General features: G+C 49.8%; 1 long non-coding RNA gene across 1 annotated transcript in view; it reads left to right on the forward strand.

The window, feature by feature from the left end:
- The first annotated feature begins 12,495 nt into the window (after positions 1 to 12,495).
- LOC144770704 (uncharacterized) overlaps positions 12,496 to 25,615 on the forward strand; it is a 49,123-nt gene continuing 36,003 nt past the window's right edge. Inside the window, exon 1 of the long non-coding RNA XR_013598990.1 lies at positions 12,496 to 13,508. This is a non-coding gene — a long non-coding RNA (uncharacterized LOC144770704). The remainder of the gene's footprint in view (positions 13,509 to 25,615) is intronic.

Raw genomic sequence — 25,615 nt, forward strand, 5'->3', positions numbered from 1 at the left:
CAAAATAAAATTAACAGGATTAGGGAATTTGTATAAATTCCATAGGAAGGGGGAAGCTTCTCCTTTATTCGACGGAATCCTGGCCAAAATATCCCTGGAAACCAACTGTTCCTTCTCGTGGCAGGAGTGGGAGCGGATCTCATAAGTGGGTCGTAAGTCTCTCAGAGCGGCCAATTTTAAAAGAATGTCATTCCTATCCTGTTGGCTGGCATACCTCACTCCTAAAGCATTAGGCAAACGCTTTTTGGGAGTAGAAAACAAATGCTTTAAATGTCAGCTTCATGAGGGGGGTGATTGGTTGCACATTTTTTACACATGCCCAAAGCTGTTCGATTTTTGGTGTAAGATCTTTTCTTCAATCAGCAGGGCCATAAACAAAGTAATTGAACCCGAAGCCGAAATAGCCTTGTTTGGCATTTCAACAAAGAGAAAGGATTTGCTTAGTGCAGAAGTAACTTTCACTGCAATCTGCACTTTAGTCGCCCGTTCTCTAATCCTTCAAAACTGGAGGTCAGAGGAGGTACCATCTTATTTTAAATGGGTAAATAAAATGCGACGGACGAAAAGATTTGAAGAGGCGTATGCTAAAAGAGTAGGGTCAACGAGAAAATTTATGAATATTTGGAAATATTTTGCTATTCATGCATCTACCACCACCTCATAGCATTTCACACGAGAATATACTAAGAACACACAGGGTCTGAGGTATTGAAACGAATACTATATACCGGGAAAAAAAAAATAGCACTTTAATAAAAATGATACGCCACGATTGCACTTTAAAAAAATTTTTTTTAGCACTTATGCACTTTAGCACTTGAGCACTTTAGCACTTTAAGTTAAAGGCTCAATTGGAGGAGAGTATTCAGTTTTTTGCACTAGCCGTGTGTCAATTATTGAAGCTGCTAAACTGTTTAAGTGTAACTGAAATTGAATGTTCTTGGTTCTTTGGTTTTAGCTGTGTTTCTTCTCTTGCGCTTGATTTTATTCTGATTTTATTCTGATGATGTGTATAATAATCCCTGCTGAAGTATGTTCGTTAAATAGGTACTTTTTTGTATTTCTTGCACTGACCTCTGCTCTGCTCAATAAAAAAAAAAAACATTTGTAGGCACTAAACAAAAACAACGATTACGGAATAAACCGGGCTGCAGAAGGAGCCGCTGGTTTGGGAGCGCTGATGTTGTCTTTTGTACTGTACACACACCATGTGCCGCCTGCCAGTATAAGGAGCCAGCTCCTACACCTGTTTGGCAAATGAGTGACATACAAAGAAACAAAGGGCACAGTAGAGGACCTATGTTCACAAATACTGCTACGTGGTTTTGGAATTACCAAATAAATAAATACAAAAATCAAAGCCGCTCAGATTGCTAAGATTTTTTTTATGAAGTCTAGCTATAGTGTGACTTGCCTCCTTCAAAAATAAGTTTCAGTGGGATTCTACAGGACTCTGTTTACAGCACCTTTATTACCCCGTCTGGAATTAATGTCACCCCTTTCTGTAACCAAGGTCTGGCTGCTCTGTGCTGCTGCCTGCCACCTGCTTGTTTGTGACTTTACTTTATCCCACACCCTACACCTCCTCAAAGCACAACCTCAGGCAGGCACTGGAAAAGAGTCTAAACTGCTGCTTCAGAGAGGTCCATTAACTCTGTCATCATTCAAACCCTTGATCTGGATTATTCATTACTACAGAAAACACCCTTAGCAACTGGTGTGTTTACACGTATTGGGATCTGAGAGCTGCTGTGTCTCTGCAGCACTGAGATGCCAGTACCAGTGGATACTATTGTCCGCCACATATAGATGTGATAATCTCTGTGGGCTAATACTCGTAATGAGAAAACTTTTGCCCAGCTCCGCTTTTCTTCCTTCTGAGGTGTATACAATAAACTCTACAGAGTTGTAAACTTCAACTGTATGTCTGTGTGTGCGTGTGTACTTGGGTTGTGTCTGTGTGGGTATGTCTTGGTGTACTCGAGCGCGTCTGTGTGTGTGTATGTTTGTGCTTGTGTGCGTATGTGTGCTTGTGTGCTTAAGTGTGTCTGTGTCTGCAATTTCTCGGGTATGTCTGTGTGCGTTTGTGTGTGTCTGTGTGTGCATGTGCTTGAGTGTGTGTTCTTGAGTGTGTGTCTGTCTGCACGTGTGCTTGAGTGTGTCTGTTTGTGCACGTGCATGTGTGCTTGAGGAAGTGTCTGTGTGTGCTTGTTATGTATTTTGCATGGGTCTGGCTAATGGTGCATTATCACAAAATATCAAGAAACTATTGTGCCATATGTATGACAAGCCAAGAAGATATCACAGCCCCCTAAAAAAAGGCTTCTTATGCATGGGCCAATGTTTTTCTACTAAAAAACCTACTGTTATTTTTTACGCTAAAATATTTACAACCTTCCTATGTGTCATCGTATCTGCTCAGCTCCATGTGGTCTTACTTTTATAATTGACTAGCAGCCCGTCCCGACGTTGTCCGGGTATGAATTGCTGCCGGCCAGTAGTATATTGTTTTGTAGGATTTCGTTTTGATAGCATTTCTTATCTGTGACAGGCCTGTGAAACGCTCCGATTCACAGTGCACTGCTGATGCACTTAAGAGTGCGCGTTCAGTAGTGTGTGAACTAGAGTTTCCCTACTTTATTTTTCCTTGCCATATTATATAGCGCAAACTCGACAACATGGCATGAGGACAATTTACATTACAGAAGAACACATTCATTTGTGGTAGGCACGGGGAGACAAAGCGATTTGCCTGGAATCACAGGATGTTGAGCTGATGCCGAGATTCGAACGTAGCTCCCCAACTCTAAAGTTCGCAATTCTAGAACTTGTGGCGGGAGGTGTGTCTAAAAGTGTATGTCGGTGCTGGCCATCAATGAGAGAGACCTGTGCATTTTTCAAATCGGTGGTGAAAAAATATGAGTATGTTGCTGGAGATGTGGGCCGCCGTGCCACCAATGTACTTACCGGGGGAGGGTAAACACCCATTATTCCGCAACTTTCTTTCCTCATACCATCACTCCGCATACTTTCATTTCGAAAGTACCATGACTCCACAATGCCATTATAACGCAAGGCTTTACATTTTATATGCTTTTACCACGCATACATTTACAATGAAATTCTTTGTAAATGCATGAATGGTAAAAGCATGTTTTTTTTAATGTTTGGATAAGGTAAGTATGGTATAGGGGTATATGTTTTGGGGTACTGAGGTATATGTTTTGGGGTGTTAGGGCATTTTAAGGGTTCAGATATTGTTTTGGGTTATGGGGTACAGGGGTAGTTTTAGGGTTTAGGGATAGGTATGTGTTTTGGGGTACAGAAGTATTTTTAGGGTTCAGGGCTAGGTTTGGGTTTTGGGGTATAGGGGTATTTTTAGGGTTACGGGGAAGGTTTGGGTTTTGGGATACAGGGGTATTTTAAGGGTTCAGGGCAAGGTTTGGGTTTTGGGGTACAGGGGTATTTTTAGGGTTCAGGGCTAGGTTTGGGTTTTGGGGTACAGGGGTATTTTAGGGTTCAGGGGTAGGTTTGGGTTTTGGGGTACAGGGTTATTTTTATGGTTCAAGGCTAGGTTTGGGTTTTGGGTACAGGGGTATTTTTAGGGTTCAGGGGTAGGTTTGGGTTTTGGGGTACAGGGGTATTTTAAGGGTTCAGGGCTAGGTTTGGGTTTTGGGGTACAGGGGTATTTTAGGGTTCAGGGGTATGTTTTGGGTTTTGGGGTACAGGAGTATTTTTAGGGTTCAGGGTTAGGTTTGGGTTTTGGGGACACAGGAGTATTTTTAAGGTTCAGGGGTAGGTTTGGGGTTTGAAGTACAGGGGTATTTATAGGGTTCAGGGCTAGGTTTGGTTTTTGGAGTACAGGGGTATTTTTAGGGTTTAGGGATAGGTTTGGGTTTTGGGATACAGGGTATATTTATAGGTTTAAGATGGGTTAGTGTTTAAGGGTGTTGGGGTATTTTAAGGAGTAAGGGTGGGTTATGATTATGGGGTGCAGGGGTATTTAAAGGGAGCAGGGTGGACACCTGGAGCTGGAATGTACAGAACCTGGGAAGAAAAAACAATGAAATATTGGGCACAACGCTCGCTTTTTTTTCCGTAATCCCGCGCCCCGCACACGCCCATGCCCCCAGCACACGCCCACAGCACACGATATGAGACATGGCATGAAGGGCGGAAAGTACCACACGCCCCCAGCGTTTGTCACGCCCCTAGCACACGCCCACAGCACAAGGCAGACACACCCACACGGGACTACTTTGCTGGCACAGTTCTTTTACCTTTTAAATGTATATGGTGGGGGTCTGCATAGCCTATGTCCTTCTGCTGCAACTGACCTTTCCAACACTGTATTGGGTGTTGTTATTGGTGCTGTGGTTCCTGAGATTACCCGCCTCAAATGTTTGGGCTCTCTCTTTATTATATTAGTATAGATGGACACACTGATACGTGATATCAAGGAACAAGACCAAGTCAGCTTCCCAAAACTGGAGATTTCCATACAATGATGTAATTGTTGCTCATACATAATACATCCCATGCTCTGCAGGGAGGCAACAATGTGCACAACCAAAATATATCACATTTTAAGTTATTAGTGTTCTTTGCAAGGTGCAGCACATTGGTATAAATCGGACTTACAGCAATTGTGGCAGAAAGAAGAGGTTCTTCAAGATACTCTGAAATTTTAGAAGTTCGATTAATGATTTATTGGGTACACTCCCACACCTCATACAAGCAGAGAAGCACCCAGGAGCTGATAGACAGCTCCTTCATATCATGTTCACATAAATTGATAACCCTTCGGCTTACATCACAGACCCAATTACCAGTAACTTGCAAGAAACCCTTTGTTTCTCCAAAGAATAACATTCATTCGGTCACCCCTCCTATGTTTCATGTAAAACCACCTTCTTATTTAGCATTGTTCTTTCAAAGCTTCCAAATATACTCAATACACATTCCAATCTGCCCCACTCCAATCTGTCCCACTCTAATCTGCCCCACTCCAATCTGTCCCACTCCAATATGACCCACTTCAATCCAAAACAATCCACCCCACTCAAATCCACCCACCCTAATCCAATACATCCCCCCAAACCAATCTAATACACCCAACTCCAATCCACCTAACTCTAATCCACCTCACTCCTTTTCAATCCACTCCACTCCAATCCACCCCATCCAGTCCACCCACTCCAATTCAACCCACTCTACCCAAAGCCAATGCACCCCAGTCCAATCCACCAACTACCTCAATCCACTTCAACCCACTCCATCCCACTCCACACCACTCCCCGACACTGCACTCTATGACACCCTCTGCCACTGAACTCTGCTCCCCTCTACTCAACTATACAACACTCTACTCCCCCTACTCCACTCTACGACACTCTACTCCAACAAATACAGTCTACGACATTCTGCACCATCCATTCCGTTCTAGGACACTGGCAACTTCCATATATCAACAGTCCACATCATGCTGTGGCAGGGATTCTGCACATACACAGAACTATCCGCAGGAATATGGGACTTTGGTATATAGGGACTAAGCCTTCCCACACCTTAGTTCCCATGAACCCAGGACCCACTAGCTATAGTGTCTCACTCGCTCTCCTACACACGCATGAAGAAGCAAATGATTATACACCCCAGAACACAACACTCCCGGATCTCTCAGGAATCGTTGTAACAAGACACACCTTTTTGCTCACACTCTCGTACCTGTCCACAATAAGAACTGAATGAAACACGAGTATAGTTTAAAATGTATATATTAACTATCATGCTCTAACCAGCAGAAAAATGCCTAAAACGAATACAGTTAGCATTGCAGCTAGGCTAGATATCATAAAGGGAGATGTCATCTTATAAAGACAGAGGAGAAAGGGCTATAAAACATAACCACCCTACTCTTGGTAAAGAGAAGTATTATTATATAATAGAAGATCTTTGAGTTTTGTCAGCAGACCCCATACCTTAGACTATGGTTGGTATTTCTACATTGTGCGTGCATGTTGCTCTTCTCTCTGGAAAAATCCCTCTCCTTCTGTGTCCCTGCTAAACATGCATCCCCGTAATATCAAAGTACGAGTACCCAGAAGCAGCTCAATGTGCATGTTGTGTCTAGGTGCTATGACCTGACCAGAACATAATAACAAGGGGCATTGTTTATCGACCTTGCTCACAATGTTCAGACTAGACTCCAGGAACCAGCAGAGTACAAACCCAGCAGACGGTTCTCATGTGAAAGGCATAAACAGTTATTGCAAAAATAAAGTCATGTAGTAATGTGTGCAAAAGCTGCATCATGGCTACAGGCCTCATGCTAACTTAGTGATGTCAACAATGCCCCTATCAGCCATGTGACAATGCCACATAATTCCAAAGAACATAATTTAACACAAAGCCACACAGTTCCACACAACACAATTTCACTCCACACATTTCCATTCCACACCACATAATTTGCCAGAAAACCACATCAACTCAACAACACATTTACATCACACACCACATACATCCAATCCACACCACAGAATACCACATCATGAAACAAAATTCAACAGCACACAACATAATTAATCTCCACAACATACCACTACACAGCACAAAATACAATTTCAAATAATGATGCTCCATGACACACAATCCCACTCCACATAATTACTATCCACATAATTCCACTGCACGCCATGCCAATTGATTCCACTGCACACATCCACTCCACACCACACACGTCCATGCCACACGATTCCATAAAAATTTCAATCCGACCCATATAATTCCACTCAACATTACATACATACACTCCACTCCATAACACATGGGAAGACATTGTCATTTACAATGCCAATAGCTCTAACTCTTGCAAATGCAAGACATATTGGCATTGCCAATGCTGGTTTGTTCGGTTATCTAACCTACAAATCGGGCAGTAGCTAAGGATGTTTTTCATAGGTCAGAAATTGCTCGCACTATTCACAGTAGCGCAGCGCTGCTTCCACCTGCTGACTGTTTGTTTTCTCCCCTGCTGCCCGTATCGTGACCAGCCACTGTCTCCTGTGTTTCCAGCTTGTTTCCCCGCTGACTGTTGTTTCCTCTGTTGCCCGTATCGTGCCCAGCCTCTGTCTCCTGTTACATTAGTCGTTCCCTTGTTGCCCTTCTGTGCCCAGCCATTGTCCTCTGTTTACTTGTTGCCCACTGTTTTCCCTCTTGCTGTGCCCCCGCCGCGTTTCCCGCCACCTCCCCGCTCCCCGCCGCTGCTCCCCTGCGGCCCTGCCCCCTTCCACCTGGGACCCTTCCCATTCGCCGCCCCGCTCCCACCTCCCAGCTGCTTCTCCCTCGCTCCGCCACCCCACACACCACTTATGGCAGAGTGGCAAACGCGCAGCGTTGACGCGCAGCGGGCGCGCCCTAAGCGCACCGAAGGTGCGCCAAAGGTAAGCCCGTCTGCGCCCGTCCGCGCCTGGACCGCGCCCAGCCCCAGAACCCCTGGCCCCCGCAGACACCAGCCCCCCCGCCGGACCTACAACACCACCGAACTCAATGCACTCAACACCGGCCGGATCCCGGGATGCTACCGAGCCACCCCGAGACGAACCCACGGACCCTTCAGCTGCCACTCCTGCAACTTCTCCTGCATCCGGACCTGCACCGCACCCGCCAAGCCGAGCACCAGCAGCAACCACCTCAAGTGCATCCTGCTCAACACTCGCTCCATCCACAGACACGCTGTCGAACTCTGGAACCTCCTCGACACCACATCCCCAGACGTCGCATTCCTCATGGAAACCTGGATGAACGCCTCCTCAGCACCCGACATCGCCATCGCCATCCCGGACGGATACAAGATCACCCGGAAGGACCGTGGCAACCAGACAGGAGGAGGCATCGCCATCATCCACAGGAACACCATCCGCATCACGACCAACACCGACGACACCCTGACAACCGCCAAACATCTGCACTTCCAGATCCACACCGACCCCAAGACCACCCTCAGAGGCACCCTCATCTACAGACCCCCGGGACCACGCAGCCAATTCAGCGAAGACATCGCCGACTTCATCAGCCCGCACGCCCTCCCCTCCGCCGACTACATCCTCCTCGGGGACCTCAACTTCCACCTGGAGAACAAAAGCGACCGCAACACCGCCACCCTGCTGGACAACCTCGCCACCCTCGGTCTCAAGCAGCTGGTGACCACCCCCACCCACCTCGCTGGACACACACTCGACCCCGTCTTCTCATCCAGCAAGGACATCATCTTTAGCCACGCCACTGGACTCCACTGGACGGACCACAGCTGCGTCCACTTCAGCTTCAGAAGAACAACGGTCCACCACCACCAGCAACAAGTCGCCCGCAGAAGCTGGAACAAGATCACAGCCGACCAGCACGCCGCATCCCTGAGTCAGCACCCCCCCACCAGCTCAGCGGACCCCAGCCAGGCCGCCGACAACCTCACGAAATGGATCAGCAACTGCACAGACGACCTCGCCCCACTGAGGACCCCACCTAGCAGACCCGGCAGTAAGAAAGCACCTTGGTTCACCGACGAACTCAAGAGCTCCAAGAAGAACTGCCGAGCCCTCGAGAGAGCCTGGCGCAGAGACCCAACACCAGACAACATGACCACCCTCAAGCTCGCCACCCGAAAACACCACCAAATGATCCACGCCACCAAGAAAACGGCATTCAAAGAACGACTGGACAACAACGCACACAACAGCAAAGAACTCTTCAACATCGTTAAAGAGCTCTCCAACCCACACGCCGGCAACAACGACATCACCCCATCGCAAGACCTCTGCAACTCGCTCGCCTCCTACTTCCGCAACAAGATCGCTGACATTCACAACAGCTTCAGCACGCAACCAACGCTCCCCACGACCGCACCGACGCCCCCCATCACCACACCCCGCGCCTGGACCCCGAATGCACCGAAGACACCATCCGCACGATGAACACCATCCACTCCGGATCTCCAACCGACCCCTGCCCTCACCACGTCTTCAACAAGGCCAACGCTGTCATCGCACCCCACCTGCGGGACATCATCAACACCTCCTTCGACACCGCAACCTTCCCTGAGAGCTGGAAGCACGCCGAACTCAGCGCTCTACTGAAGAAAGCATCAGCGGACCCCACCGAACTCAAAAACTACCGCCCCATCTCGCTCCTCCCGTTTCCTGCCAAAGTCATCGAGAAGACCGTCAACAAGCAGCTGGCCGCCTTCCTCGAGATGAACGGATCCCTCGACCTCTCGCAGTCTGGCTTCCGGGCCAACCACAGCACCAAGACCGCCCTCATCGCAGCCACCGATGACATCCGAGCCCTGCTCGACAACGGAGAAACAGTGGCCCTCATCCTCCTCGACCTCTCCGCGGCATTCGACACTGTCTGCCACCGTACCCTAGTGCAGCGCCTCAGCAACGTCAGAATCCAGGAGAAGGCTCTGGACTGGATCATCTCCTTCCTCGCCGGGAGGACACAGAGAGTCCGCCTACCCCCGTTCAGATCAGAAGCCACCAAAGTCATCTGCGGCGTCCCTCAGGGCTCCTCGCTCAGCCCCACCCTCTTCAATGTCTACATGAGCCCCCTTGCGGCCATCGCACGCCAACACAACCTCAACATCATCTCCTACGCCGACGACACTCAGCTGATCCTCTCCCTCACCAACGACCCCGCCACCGCCAGAGCCAATCTACACGAAGGGATGACAGACGTAGCCGAGTGGATGACGACCAGCCACCTGAAACTGAATTCAGACAAGACGGAAGTGCTCATCCTGGGCTCCTCACCCTCCGCCTTGGACGACTCCTGGTGGCCCCCCGCCCTGGGCAGCGCACCCAAACCGACAGACCACGCACGCAACCTGGGCTTCATCCTGGACCCCTCCCTCTCCATGACCAGACAAGTCAACGCTGTCTCCTCTTCTTGCTTCAATATCCTGCGCATGCTACGTAAGATCTTCCGGTGGATCCCCACCGAGACCAGGAAGACGGTCACCCAGGCCCTCGTCACCAGCCGACTTGACTACGGCAACGCCCTCTACGCCGGAACCACCGCCAAGCTCCAGAAGAGACTCCAGCGGATCCAGAACGCCTCAGCAAGACTCATCCTTGACATCCCCCGACACAGCCACATCTCCGGACACCTGAGAGACCTGCACTGGCTCCCGGTCAACAAGAGAATCACCTTCCGCCTCCTCACCCACGCTCACAAAGCCCTACACAACCGAGGCCCAAGATACCTCAACAGCCGCCTCAACTTCTACACCCCCACCCGCCAGCTTCGATCGACCAGCCTCGCCCTCGACGCCGTCCCCCGCATCCGAAGAGCCACTACAGGAGGAAGGTCCTTCTCCTACCTGGCCGCCAAGACCTGGAACTCCCTCCCGACCCACCTCCGCCTGACCCAAGACCACCTCGCCTTCAGGAAGCAGCTCAAGACCTGGCTGTTCGAGCAGTAGCGGACCCCCCCTCCCAAGCGCCTTGAGACCCTCCGGGTGAGTAGTGCGCTATATAAATGTTTTTGATTTGATATTGAAACGGTTGGAGACTCCTGACCCCGAGTACGGTTGGGCTTGTTGTGTGCTGCAGCACCTTTTACTACTACAGATGACAAGACTTCCTAGACGACTCCGTCACGGAGGGCGAAAATTGACGTGACCACCTAGCCTGGGCAGGAAACCTCCTTTACATTTCGGTGAACACACCGCGATGCAGTTGCAATGCAGCCGTTACAACGCAAGTCGTTACAACGACTTGCGCTGGTTGGTGCTATAACCTAATGAATAGTAAGATTTACTATTCCAGCACCTTCCCTACTGTACGTAGACTGGTGTTGTAATAGTACATCTTATTGTTCCTAAGTCCAGCGCCCTACAGAGCAAGTCGTTGTAATGACTTGCGTTGTAAAAACTGCAATAACATACCGCGATCATTTTGATTGCGTTGTTACATCACATATTCGCCTGGGCCCAGTGTTGGATTGGTAATGTGGGCACTTGGGCAATGCCCGAGGGGCCGGTGTCCAGTTCCAGCTGTGGGCTGCTTTTTTGCACAGCCTGGGGGCTGATTCGGGCGGTTTCTGCGTTGTTCGATGTCGCCAGCGACCCAGTGGGTGCCTGAATGGCCTTTCTGGAGGCAGATGGGCATCCATTACCTCCTTTTTTTCAACAACAAAGGTGTCACTCCCTTTCTCTTGCTAGGCTGGCTCATTAATATATGCATATTGAGCGGGATGGGGGGCCTGACCAAAAGTGGCCTCACATGTTTTCAGGTGTGTTTCACAGTGTAAACTAAATCGTGCATTTTTTTTAAAACCTCCCCCCCCCTTTTTTTTAAATAAAATTTTGCAGAAACAGTGTTTTGCAGAAAGGCAATATGCAAATGTGGCCCACTGTTTTCAGGTGTGTTTCACAGTGTAAACTAAATCGTGCATTTTTTTTAAAACCTCCCCCCCCCTTTTTTTTAAATAAAATTTTGCAGAAACAGTGTTTTGCAGAAAGGCAATATGCAAATGTGGCCCACTTTTTTTTTATCGGGCCCGAGCCGATGTTTAATCCCAATCCAGCCCTGCCATGGCGTTTCCCCCTGTTCCTTCCTATTCACCTACCCTTAGTCCCTCTCTCTCCCGTATGCCATCTTTAGAAAGTTGGCCCTCAACTTGCTGTGCCCGGTGGCTCCTTTGAACCCCCTAGAAGGAGAGTCAAGTGTTACACAGAAGTGCTACCATACAATGCAATACATTTTTTTATTGTATTCCAGTAACATTCGCAGGAAAGGACATCTCGCCAGGCAAAGCACAACCTCCCTGCTCAGTCACACTCAGTTTATTAAATATACACACACACACACTCTCTCTCTTTCTCCCCCCACTCCACCCAGTTGTAGGGGAGAAAAACTCTCGAGTGTGTGTGTTTTTAGCCAATTCCTGAGGTCTGGCCCAGCAAACATATGCACGATGATAAATCATCATAAATGCACTCCAATCCAGCGACGCAGCCTTGAGGGGAGGGGAAGGCACCGGCTGAAATGTTGGCAGAACAAAGGTCGAAGGTCCTTGTGTTTGTATTCCTGCAGTTTACTTTACATCGTGGGAAGAGCACCTGGGAATTGGTGAAGAATGTAAGTACCTGGGAGAAGACACTGGGCAGCGCAGCAGTGTGAAGGGTGGGCACGGATGAGGCATGGCAGTCCCTGGCAGGGGGCATAGTAGATTACGGGGCGTGGCTTAATGCGAGCATTTGCAAAACCAGACCATGCCAGGCAGGCACCATTCAAGAACACCACCAGCGTCTGCCATGCTTTACCGGAGAAGACAGACATTGCCTCGGGTAGTTTGGCAGTGAGAGTGGCATCTTCAGAAGAAAACCACTGACAGCACCATGGAAAGCGCTGGGGAAGTTTGGCAGCGCCACCACCTGGCAGAGTGCATTGCAGAAAACTGGGAGGAAATGTTGGGACAGGTGACAGAGAAGGCGGGGGATGGGGTGTAATCTTCTATCATGGCCAGGAAGGCAATATTTAGGGCAGAGCCTGATAGGAAGATTTTGGGAGCAAATTATCTGTGCCTTGGAGCTCAGTCATTGGGGCGAGTGACAAGGTCTGGAAGGCCACGCTAGGAGTAGACTGGCATAATTTTGGATCCGGGTACAATGGCAGGGCCACTGGTGATCCTTAGAGTAGGGTGGCATAGTGTGACGTGGTACTTCAATGGCTTGGTTGGCAGAGTCTGGCGTGGAATGGAGCGGGTATACATTGTATAGCTTGTTGGGCAGAGCCTGGGTTGGGACACATGGGGCAGGATGGCGGAAGCTGGCATGCTCCGTTAATCGAGTCTGGTAGAACCCTTCTCGGGGTCAAAGGGCAGGGTGGCGGAGTCTGTGAGGGCACTCTAAGCTGACTGACTGCTCCTGGGAATGGACCTTTGTGCAGAGCCGCGAGGCCTGCAAAAGGAAACTGTGGGAGAACGTCACGTGACCTCACTTCCCTATTCATGCTCAGCTATTGATTAACAATCACGCCTGGCACTGTCTGATAACCGGCTCAGCAGAAGTGCTGACTGGCACTCAGTGGAGACAGCGAGAGACGGGCAGAGCGAAGAGACCCCCAACCATGAACAACATGGCGTTTGAAAACGAAGCTGACAAACACAGCCTCCCCCCGCCCCCCTACGTGGAGGGCGACTTCTGGCGCTCTGCCTGGTTTGTGGATCCTGCGGGGCATACCAACACTGAACCAGGGGGGTACCCCAACCCCCCTCCTCCGATAGAGGGAAATGGGGCGGACCCCCTGCCTCCACCCTACCCTGGATTCCTCTACCCTCCTTACTTGGAAGACCCCAGTCAGTGGCCAACAGCGGTGAGAGGCCTGGAGCTGTCGAGGCCGCCCCTGCCTCCAGAGAAGGTGCCTTCGTACCTGGGGTACTCCATAATGAGCATGGTTTTCTGCTGCCTGCCTCTGGGGATAGCCGCACTCATCTTCTCTCTGAGGGTAAGTCCATCAGTGGCAGGGATCACTTCCTGAGGCCGTGTGGGAATCCACTCATGGGAGCACGTGGAAACCAAATGTGGAATCACGTGGTGATCAGATAATGGGATTGTGGGTGGGCCAGGCTTGCCACCTTGCACCATTTGGTCCACAACACGATGCATTCTGGGAGTTGTAGTCTTCATTTGCTGTCATGAAAGCAATGCACGATAACAGTTATTATTAAAAGAAAAGCTTAGGGGTGAAAACAAATGTCCTGACGACACGAGAGAAGTGGCAGCCCAGAGAAGGATCAGTTGGAAAGGCAAAGGAGGGTCGCTTTGCTCTCTATTTCAGGAGCCAGCGAGTGGCAGGTTGTGGGAACGGAAAGTCATCTTCTTTCTAGACAGATCTAACCTCTTGTGCTCTGGTTCTACTTATTGGTGGCCTTGTAGCACCAAAGTATGAAGTGATAAAGTGTAGGTAAAACTTTCTTTTAAGTTAGGCCCTGTTGGAACCAAAGTATGATTAACTTTTCTGCAGACTGAAGGATGAGAATGAACAGGACAAATGGTAACACACCGCCTAGTGCTTTGTAGAAGTCAGAAGAAACAAGCCAGAGATATACACATAGTGCCAAGCAGATATATCCATAGTGCCACGATCCATAGTGACAACAGAGCGGTCAAACATAGACACCCAGGGAACAGATAGGTCAGAGAACACACACACAGTGCCTCGCCTTATAGGGTGAGAAGACAACTGTCAGATTTGTACACACAGTGCCACTCTCCATGGTGAGAAGTGAGAGGTTAGCCATGTCTGAGATATGCACATAGTGCCAAGAAGGAGATATATCTGTAGTACCACATTCCATTGTGTGATGCTAGAGGTTAGACATGTCAGAGATATGCACATCGTGCCAAGAAGGAGATATACCTGTAGTGCCACACTCCATAGTGAGAAGCGAGATGTTAGACATATAACCGAGAAAGGCACAAAGTGCCAAGAAGGAGATATATCCATAGTGCCCAACTCCATGATGAGAAGCGAGAGTTTAGACATTTCCGAGATATGCACATAGTGCCAAGAAGGGGATATATCCGTAGTGCCATAGTCCATAGTGAGAAGCGAGAGGTTAGACATATCTTAGATATGCACATAGTGCCAAGAAGGAGATATATCCGTAGTGTCACACTCCATAGTGAGAAGCGAGAGGTTAGACATATCCTAGATATGCACATAGTGCCAAGACAGAGACATACCCGAGGTACCACACTCCATAGTGAGAAGCGAGAGGTTAGACATATCTGAGATATGCATAGTGCCAAGAAGGAGATATGCCCGTACTGCCACACTCCATAGTGAGAAGCGAGAGGTTAGACATGTCTGAGATATGCACATAGTGCCAAGAAGGAGATATACCCGTAGTTCCACACTCCATAGTGAGAAGCGAGAGGTTAGACATATCCTAGATATGCACATAGTGCCAAGACGGAGACATACCCGAGGTACCACACTCCATAGTGAGAAGCGAGAGGTTAGACATATCTGAGATATGCATAGTGCCAAGAAGGAGATATGCCCGTACTGCCACACTCCATAGTGAGAAGCGAGAGGTTAGACATTTCCTAGATATGCACATAGCACCAAGAAGGAGATATACCCGTAGTTCCACACTCCATAGTGAGAAGCGAGAGGTTAGACATATCCTAGATATGCACATAGTGCCAAGACGGAGACATACCCGAGGTACCACACTCCATAGTGAGAAGCGAGAGGTTAGACATATCCTGGATATGCACATAGTGCCAAGACGGAGACATACCCGAGGTACCACACTCCATAGTGAGAAGCGAGAGGTTAGACATATCTGAGATATGCATAGTGCCAAGAAGGAGATATGCCCGTACTGCCACACTCCATAGTGAGAAGCGAGAGGTTAGACATGTCTGAGATATGCACATAGTGCCAAGAAGGAGATATACCCGTAGTTCCACACTCCATAGTGAGAAGCGAGAGGTTAGACATATCCTAGATATGCACATAGTGCCAAGACGGAGACATACCCGAGGTACCACACTCCATAGTGAGAAGCGAGAGGTTAGACATTTCCTAGATATGCACATAGCACCAAGAAGGAGATATATCCATAGTATCACACTCCATGGTGAGAAACGAGAGGTTAGACATTTCCTAGATATGCACATAGCGCCAAGAAGGAGATATATCTGTAGTGCCACACTCCATAGTGAGAAGCAAGAGGTTAGACATGTCTGAGATATGCACATAGTGTCAAGAATGAGATATATCCATAGTGCCACACTCCATGGTGAGAAGGGAGAGGTTAGACATGTCTGAGATATGCACATAGTGCCCAGTTCTACAGGATGAGAATGGGAGGTCAGCAGCACACTCCTCTTTTGAGGAGTCACAGGCCAGAGGTAGACACACCACTACTGCATCTTTTTGTGAGATGACACATATCAGTAGTAGACACACAGCCTCATCATCATCTTGTGCAGAGACAAAGGAAAACATGCAAGCTCAAGCAACTCTAGTGAGAAGACACCGATAGGAGGTAGATCCACAATCACATGCCCCTCTGGCAAGGAGGCACAAGACATAGGTAGACACATAGGTACCATGTCCTTTTGTCAGAAGACACAGATCAGAGGTAGACACACAGCCTTGGGCTCCTTTTTGTCAGAAAACACAGATCAGAGGTAGACACACAGCCTCATGATCCTCTGGTAAGAATGCACAGGTCAGAGACAGACACACAGCAACATTATCCTCTAGTGAGAAGATAAAGGTCCGAAATAAACACACAACCCTATGCTCTGGTGAGGTGACAGAGGTCAGAGGTGAACATGCAAACCCACGCTCCTCATATGAGAGAACATTGGTCAGATGAAGCCCTACAGCTCTACATTCCGCGGGCGAGGAGACACAGGCCAATGGTAAACCACAGGCCCTGGCTCTTCTATACTCGGATGACACAGTTCAGAGGTAGGCACACAGTTCTGTGCATCTCTGGTGTGGAGACAGACGCCCGAGGAAGACATGTAGACCCATGCTCCTCTGGTAAAGGGACAGAGGTCAAAAGTAGGTACAAAGCACTACACTCCTCTAGTGAGAAGAGACAGATCTGATACAAACACAAAGCTACAAACTCCTCTGGTGAGAGGACACAGATCAGAGGTAGACACAGTCTCCTGCTCCTCTGGCGAGAAGATACAAATCAGACGTAGGCAACTATTACCATGGTCCTCTGGTGAGGATACACAAGTCAGGGGTAAATACACCGCACCTGGCTACTCTGGTGAGAAGATACACAGACCATGTTCCTCTGGTGAGGAGAGATAATTCAAAGGTTGACACACAGACCCATGCTCCGCAGTTCAAAGGTAACACTCAACTCAAGCTTCTCTAGTAGGTAGATACGAATCAGAGGTAGACATGCAGTCCAACACTCTCTGATGAGAAGACACAGGTTAAAGGTAGAACACAGCCCCATCCTTCTCTGGTAGGAAGACACAGGTCAGAGGTAGACACACAGCTCCATGCTCCTCTGGTGTAGCAACACAGTAAAAGGTAAACAAAGCCCCATGCACCTCTGGTAAGATGACACAGGCCAGAGGGATAAACATAGCCCCATGATCTTTGGTAGAAAGATACAGGTCAGAGGTACACACACATCTCCATTCTCCTCTGGTAGAAAGACACAGTTTAAAGGTAAACAAACAGCTCCATGCTCCTTTGGTATAAAGACACATGTCAATGATAGACACATAACCTATTGCTCCTCTGGTGAGTAGACAAAGGTAAGATATAGACACACAGCCCTATGCTCTTTTGATGAGGTGAAGGCAGATTCAAACACACAACCCCAAGCTCCTCTGACGAGACACAGGTGACCCGGTGCTTAATTTGAGCATCTGGTTTCTGGTGCTCAGTATCCACACTAAATCCTTAAGGGAACAGCCGAGCCTGAACTGCCAAGCCTGGACTGGAAACAAGCATCCTGGGACCAGTTTCAGGGTATTACCCATCATCAGCGGGGCTAAATTATTGTTCTTTTTGCTATTCCTCTTTTTGCATTTGTCACCTCGAGTGGGATGGGTTTGCCAAGAGGTGGGTGCCGTGCTCTCCACGTCTCTGGAATCAAGCTAGCCTTGCTGATGAGGGGTGGAACCCCAAAACCAGTCCTAGGATGCTTGTTGTCAGTCCAGGGAGGACCTAGCCTGGCAGTTATGGCTGGACTGTTCCCATAGGGAGCATGGTCAAGACTGATTTGCATAAGGCTGGGTTCAAATTGGAATGGCATGGGGAGCTAAAAAACGATGGATTTAGGCTCAGATGTCTGTACTAGGGTGAATGTATGACATTGTTCTGCATTCTGTCCATCAATCGTTCCTTTTGCATTTGTCACCCGAGTGGGACGGGTATGCCCAGATGTGCGTCCCGTGCTCTCCATGCCACGCTAATCAAGCTAGCCTGGCTGATGAGGGGTGAACTCCCAAAGCCGGTCCTAGGACGCTTGTTTACAGTCCAGGGAGGACCTGGCCTGGCAGTTCACGCGTTACTGTTTCCTTTGGGAGCAGGGTTAAGATTGATTTGCATATCAAACTGGAATGGCATGGGGGCCTAGATTTCTGTACTGGGCTGAATGTATGAAATTGTTATGCATTCTGTCCATTAATTGTTCTTTTTTTATTAGTTGTGTTGGTCCTGCCATTGGCATTGCTTGCAGAGGCAATAAGTGGTACAGCTTCAGTGGCCTCCTAAGAAAGGCCTTGACACTTACTTATAAATATAAATTAAGCAATGCACAGGTCACAGGTAAACACATATCTCCCTGCTACTCTGGTGTTAAGACACAAGTCAGAGGAAGACACACAGTCCATCACTGGTGAGAACATGAGACGCAAGTTGTTCATGCAGCATAATGCTCCTCTTGTAGGAAGACACAGTTCAGAACCCATGCTTCTCCGACGAATAATACTGCAGTGTAAATAGAGATTGGTCTGAGGGGGACACACAGAGTCCTGCACCCTGGTGTGTCCGGGTGCAGAGGTGCTGGTCGGGTTGGTAGCCTTGAGCCCTACACCATTGAAATCAATTGTAACAAGAAAACAAAGGCTGCAAGGGGGACTTGGCGGACAAGTCTGGCAAAACCCAAAGGGAAGCTCGAATTGTGACGGTCTTTGGAGCAAGGGGGCACAGTCGGCTGCTGTGAACCCGGGCTGTGGGGCTCAGGTGCAGAGGTGTTTGGCCGGGTGGCCACTTACCCTGAGGGCTCTAACGGTTCTCGAACGGTTTCTACAGAGGGATGGAAAACAAGACAACAGGGCCACTCTAAGTGTGGATCTCATCGGTCCTGATGTCCCACACTGTGCAAGTCAGTATTCCATGGCTGTAATGTATGGTCTGGGCACAAACAAGCCTTGACTGTTGCAAATACTCCAGTACCCATAATATTGGTGCAGGGGGATTCCTAGAGAGTCTAGCATCTCAAAACTCGGGGGAGGAATGAGGTTGACCTCCTAGAGACACAAAGACCTCCTCCTGATGTGCTGCTCCCTCGGTGGGCCAGATAGCCAACAACATGGTGTACCAAGCAGATGCAGTCTGTGCCTACAGGTGCAAGGGAGTGGCTCCTCCACCCCAAGAGAGATGATTGGTGAAGGGCTGGACAGTCCTCCAAGTTTTGGGGAGGATGCACAGCTTTTGGACAAGTCTGTCTTTGCTTTTGGTGAGGTACAAGCAGCTAGGCATGGTTAAGCACCAGGTTTGGTGCAGGCCCTCTGTTCTCGCGGTGTCCACTCTTCTTTGTCCTTCTTTGCTTCCCAGGTAGTCAAATCTGTCACTCTGGTGTTGGGGAACTCCTAAATGCTCAGTTTAGTGGTGTTTATGGTAGTACCTCATAGTAGCCAGTGGACCTCTTACTACTGAGCCAACATCACCCCCATATTACCACTTCCTGTGGGGAGGGGGCATAACCCTGACCACAATTCTCTATTTTCACCAAAGCTAAGATGGTGAAACCCTTCTCTGGCTGCCAGACTTATGGTGTGATTAGCCTGTAAATGAAACATGCCTACTCAATATATAATTTCCTGCCTGCTCTGGTGCCAAATGGGCCTCAGGGCAGAGTTTGAAACCTGTCTGTGGTGGCAGGCTGAACGGTACCAGTCAGCCAGCACACTAAGTGATTTGTAGGGATACATGGGGAGCCTCTATGGTGCCCTCTGGGTGCATGTCTTCATAAATCTGGTACTGGCATTAGTACGGATTTATTGAGACATGATACCAAACATCAGTGGTTTCAGTGAAGCCATTATGTAGCTTGTAATGACCAGTGCCCAGTACTTGTCTTTAAAATGCTTTCTGATCACTTGCAATGTCTAGCAATGTAACTGGACATCACAGGTTTTATCTGCTCATGCAGATATACCCACACGTAGTAAAATGCACCCTGCCTTAGGACTCTAAGGCCTGCCGTAGGGGTGACTTACATATAGTGCATGCAGTGTACTTGGGCATTGCACACAGGAAGTGGGTAATGCTGTGGTTTCGGAATGACTTGCACCATTTCACACATCCTGTAATGGCAGTTTGCATGCAGTTTGTGTGTGAGGCCCTATTTAGTACCCATGCCTTGTGTACCAGGGGTACCATTTAACAGGGACTTACTGAGGTGCTAAGTCCTTGCCAATTAGGTTACAATTGAGCATTTGTCTTGTTTTAGGGATAGAGCACTGGCGCCTGGTAAGCGGGACACAGTGCACTACCAACCAAAACACCAGTACCGGTGAGCAAAAAGTGGGGGTGACCAGGCCAAAACGGGGCACTTTCATACACATGCCCATGTGCAGATCTCCTCACATGACACAAGCTCAGTGCTAGAGGCGAAGCTCATGATGATTGTGCCACATCAGGTTAATAGAATAGTGTCAAGTTACCTAGGGATAGGCATTGAGTCATTAGCCTGAATTAAGGCTAGTGGCTGACCACTGGCTGATCACTGTGATTTGCAGTGGTAGCTCGTGAGCCTTCAAACTTGTGTGTCGTAACCAGTGATTTAAATGGGAAAAAATAAGTGCAGGTGGTCACCAAATTAAGCCGTAGACTAATGGTGGAGACAGGGGTGGAGACAGGGGAGGGACTAAGAGGAAAGCATTTATTAACAAGATTAAGAGTTTCTCAGTGCACAGTTATGCATGCTGACAAATAAATATTTGTATTATGATTATTTTGCTTGTGCAAAAAGATACATTTAGCAATGTTTTTAAAATTTCAAATCTGTGAATTTTCACTTATCCACAATAATGGATACAGTGTGCAGTTTGAGAAAGAATCGTAGACAAGGACTTATCATGATCCCGTTCTTGTTGACAGATTCTGCCTCTACTTCTTATTATTTTTCCTGTTTATTAAGCTGGGGGGCTTACTTTAAAGTACCTTTTGTTAGTCCCTTGAATTCAATTATAATGTTTATTTGCCTAACGTGATACTAGTTTGTTTAAAAGTAACAAAATAATGAATGAAGCCATTGATGTTAACTATTTGGAAAGAAAAAAACAAAGGTTGTGGAACTCCATGCGGTGACTAATAAAATAAGCATTGATGATTTATTCATTTGTCCTATTTTGTTGCAAGCCACCTGACTTCTTGGCAAAGTTGTAATTGAATTCATAGCTCCTAATGTGTGTTTTTACTTGTAGTAAAAGGGCCCTAGAGCCTCTTTTAAATATCATTCTTTCTTCATTTTAGCAAGTAACTTTATATGAGGAAAAATATAATTCCAATGAATTTTGGAGCAAAGCTACTCCTTCAGGAGAGTGGAAGCCCATTAAAATGATTCATTTATAGCTCAATGAATCTATCAATAATTTAATCAAGCAGCATTTCTATAGCTCAGCAGTGTCACCCCTGAGGATTTCTGGGTGCTGTGGGTGCGGCGTCTCAGAAAAGCAAGATTGTACTTTTCTTCTGGAGTCCGCCAGGGAGGGTGATTTTCAGAGATGGAGGGGCAAGTCATTCCAGGTCTTGGCGGCGATTAAGAAGGTGAATCCCCTGCTGCGACGGATGTGGGGGTGCGCTCGGGCTAGTGAGGAGGAGCGCAGGTGCCTAGAACATTTATAATCAAAAACTGCACTTTTCCCATCGCCTTTTCCCTCATTCTCCCTTCGGCACTGAAAAGGCGGGATTTCACCTCTAGAGTCTGCTTACCATTCTCCAGAATTCCGTCACAGGTCGACTGGACCTTTTTACCTGTCATAGAGAAAATAGGTAATCTAATCACACTAAACAGTTCAATTTCCAACAGGCCAAATTATTTTCCCCTAAGAACCACTGGCTAAAGACTGAGTTTAAAAGGTTTATTACATAACCAAAAATAACTGAAGATGGGGGGCGTGGCCAGCAGCATGGCCGACTAGACGTGCCTGCACGGAGCTCCGGCCGAGCCGAACACTTATCCGTCTACACATATCCCCCAAGACTCAGAAACAGCACCACACGGATGTCCTGACACCCGAGTACCTGCCACGGGCTGCTGCGGTGGCGACCCGACGCGGAACTCGCCTGTGAGAACGACAGCTCCGAGATCTGCCAGCACCCATGATGGCGACCGCGGCGCGCGGCGGAGAGAAGCGCGCCTGAAAACCCGGCGGCGCCCGGCACAACTGCTCCTGACAGACGGTGGCTCTACAGCCTGCCTGGCCGTCTGATCGGCCCACATAGTCTTCCCCGGGAGGCAGAAGTCGGACCGCGGTGCTCGCCGGCCGCCTGATCCCAAGATGGCGACCGGCGTGTTCGGCGGAGGCTGGTGAAGACGTGCTGCCCCCTGCGGCCCCCATCCGAGACGAGGTGAGACCGGGCCCTGCAGCAGAGGCGGCGCGGCGGACGAGCCAGGTGAAGGTGGCGGGACGGGGACCTGTGCAGCGCCAGAAGCGGGGCACATCATCAGCCACGGCGGCCGCCTTTACCAACATGGCGGCCGCGAGGTAGGAGCGCCCGGGGGGACGACGGCACATTGGAGGGCCGCAGCGGAGAGTCGTGGCCTGCCCGGCCTCGCGGTGCTGGAAGCCCCGAAGACTGCAGGGGGGCGGTGGCGGCTGAGTGGCGCCTAGCGGCCCGCCATACGAAACGCTGCAACACGCATGCCAGCACCTGGGGCCTGAGACGTTGGGACTCCCGGTGGGGGCTACCTGAAGACGCCAGAGGCGGGGTCCCCCCCCCCCAAACTGGGAAGTGCGCGAGCCCTAACCAAGCGGCGGTGGGGGCACTGAAATAAACCGCCCGAGAGACGAAGACAGGCGGAGGCCCTCTGCAAACCTCAGCTGCCCCCGACGCACGACCGAGCCCCGCTGCTGCACGTAGGTAGAGGGCATCTCAAGGAGACCCTTCCCCTGGGCTGTGCAACCATGGGAAAGAGAGACGTGATCCCCAAGGCCACGAAACAGGGCCCAATGGACAACTTTGCGGCCCTGCGTCCTATGGGGGAACAACAGTCCGTACAGCCGGGCGCCCGCAATGACACGGCCATGTTGCTGGAGGCCATACAGGCGTCTAGGACGGACATCCAAGCATCACGGACAGCTTTGGAAACCAAAATTGGAGAGGTAGGGTCCGAGGTAACGTTACTGCGACAGGACGTCAGGAACTTGACTGAAAGGGTCACGGCGGCCGAAGCGAAACTGACCGACAACGAGGAATCGATCACGTCTCTTAAGAAAGACATGGCGGAGCTGCAGGCCTCTCACCGTCAATTACTCTGGAAGGTAGATGATGCCGAGAATAGGTCAAGGCGGAATAACCTACGCTTTGTGGGCTTTAGGGAAGGAATTGAGGAAAAGAGTATGGCCGTCTTCCTTCTCAACTGGCTGAAAACCACCTTCCCGGCGGCACGGTTCTCTCCGTGCTTCATCATCGAGAGGGCGCATAGGGCACTTCTGGCCAGACCACCGGAGGGTGCCAGACCGAGACCAGTGATAGCGCGGTTCCTAAACTTTGCTGATCGTGATCTGATCCTCCGTGAAGCCAGGAAGATGGGAGAGATCCGCTTTGAAAATACTACCATAATGATCTTCCCGGACTACAGCCAGGAAGTCTCGAAACAGCGCCGCTCCTTTGACGCCGTGAAAGCAAAACTGAGGTCCCTAAAGATTCAGTACATGCTCCTCTTCCCGGCCAAACTCAAGGTCATCTATCAAGACAAATCCGTTTTCTTTCCACACCCGGATGATGCGTGGCAGTGGCTCGAGGAGCGCCCCATCCTCAACAGCAGAGAAGCAGTGGGCCGCGAGGCACAGGACAGGTTGCTGCGAGAACGACCGAGATGGGAGAGACCGAAACCTCAGCGACGGAGGACACAAAAGACTCAGCAGACGACACCGGCTACACCCTATAGGCCACGAGGCATCCACGACAGGGGAAGGGGCAGATCGACGTCCCCGGGCAGCGACTCAGTGGCAGGCTCGAGGTTCAGTAGCCTAAGAAATGGAATCCGTTCTGAAGGAGAAGATATGGAGGAGACGATGGGCCGCGCGTCCGGTGAAGAGGAGGAAGACAGCAGAAGTGATTCACTGCACCCGCTGGCCAAAGAAATACAGCAACTGGAGCAAGACTCTGCAGGTCAAGAGACTCATATGGACACACAAGACTCGCTATCATGAACAGTGGTGCACTGAAATTGGGAAGAAATGGCGGCTCGGCGATGCAGTGCAAGCAAGTTGACACACCCCCTCGACTGTTCTTTGTGTTTTTAGTGCTGGTTATTGGTTAGTAAGGGTGGGTTGTGTGGGAGGGCGACAGGCCTTCTCCCGTGGATAGTTCAATCCCTTATGGGGCTGCGACTGGAAGGGGAGGGAGGTGGGGAGGGGGGTGGGGGGGTGAGCGGGGCTACTTGTTACCTCATGTTGGGGTTGTTGAGGGGGACGGGGGGAGGGGGGAGTTTAGCAGAAAGCAGCAGGGCTATGCCAACACCTACCTGAGGTCTATCCTACTCGAAGGTCCCGCTCAGGGGGGACGCTACGTTGCAAGATGGCAAGTACACTAGATATCCCACACAGCACTGACTCAGGGGTCACGGTGCTGACATGGAATGTGAACGGCTTAGGGTCCAAAATTAAGAGAGGTTTGGTTACAGCCTACCTCAAGAGACTGGCACCTGATATTATCCTTCTCCAGGAAACCCACCTAAAGGGGAATCACTGCGCGTTCATAGCAAGGGGGCGATACACGGTCCTGGCGCATGCAGGCTACACAACGGACTCCAGGGGGGTTGCGATTCTTATAAACAAAGCAGTGCCGTTTGCAATTACACGCACCTGGCTAGACCCGCAGGGCACATATGTGGGGGTTCAGGGGATGTGGAATAGACGTAGATACACGATATTGTCAGTGTACGCCCCACCCAAGTTGCAGCCACGCACACTTAAGGCAGTCTCCGCCATCTTGCTGGACACGGCTGATACCACGCAAGTGGTGGGAGGGGACTTTAATGATGTGATGTGCACCAGGCAAGATAGATCGGGGACACCGCGCACAGGGGGTCACACAACAGCCTTAGCGCGGCTCATGAACACCATAGGCCTCACTGATGTATGGAGGTGGCTTCATCCAACACAAGAAGCATATTCATTTTACTCCGGGGCACACAAGGTCTTCTCCAGGTTAGACTATGTTTTTGTATCCCGGCCGGAGATTGCGGCGGGTGACCTAGCGGAATACAAGGCGAGAGGGATCTCCGATCACTCCCCGCTATATGTCCACTTGGGGCGGGTGAAGGGAGTCAGGAAGCCACAATGGAGATTAACGGCATGGGACATTCAAACGCCGGAAATACTCCGGGGCGTACGGGCGGACATTAGGGTCTACATAGCTGAGAATGAGGGTTCTGTGGACTCCGGCGCTACCCTTTGGGAGGCGATGAAACCAGTGCTCCGTGACCGCATCCAGAGTAGGCTGGGAGAGGCCAGGCGTGCACAACAGGGCAAGATGGCGAGTGAGGAGGCGAATGGCCTGGCCTTGGAAACGGAGTACCTCCAGCAGAAAGAAGAGGTGCGCCTTAGAAGGCTGCTTGACACGCAGAGACATTATAGGGAGTTGGCCACAGACGA

Source organism: Lissotriton helveticus, chromosome 7 (genome assembly GCF_964261635.1).
Source record: "Lissotriton helveticus chromosome 7, aLisHel1.1, whole genome shotgun sequence".
NCBI classification, from domain to species: Eukaryota; Metazoa; Chordata; class Amphibia; order Caudata; family Salamandridae; genus Lissotriton; species Lissotriton helveticus.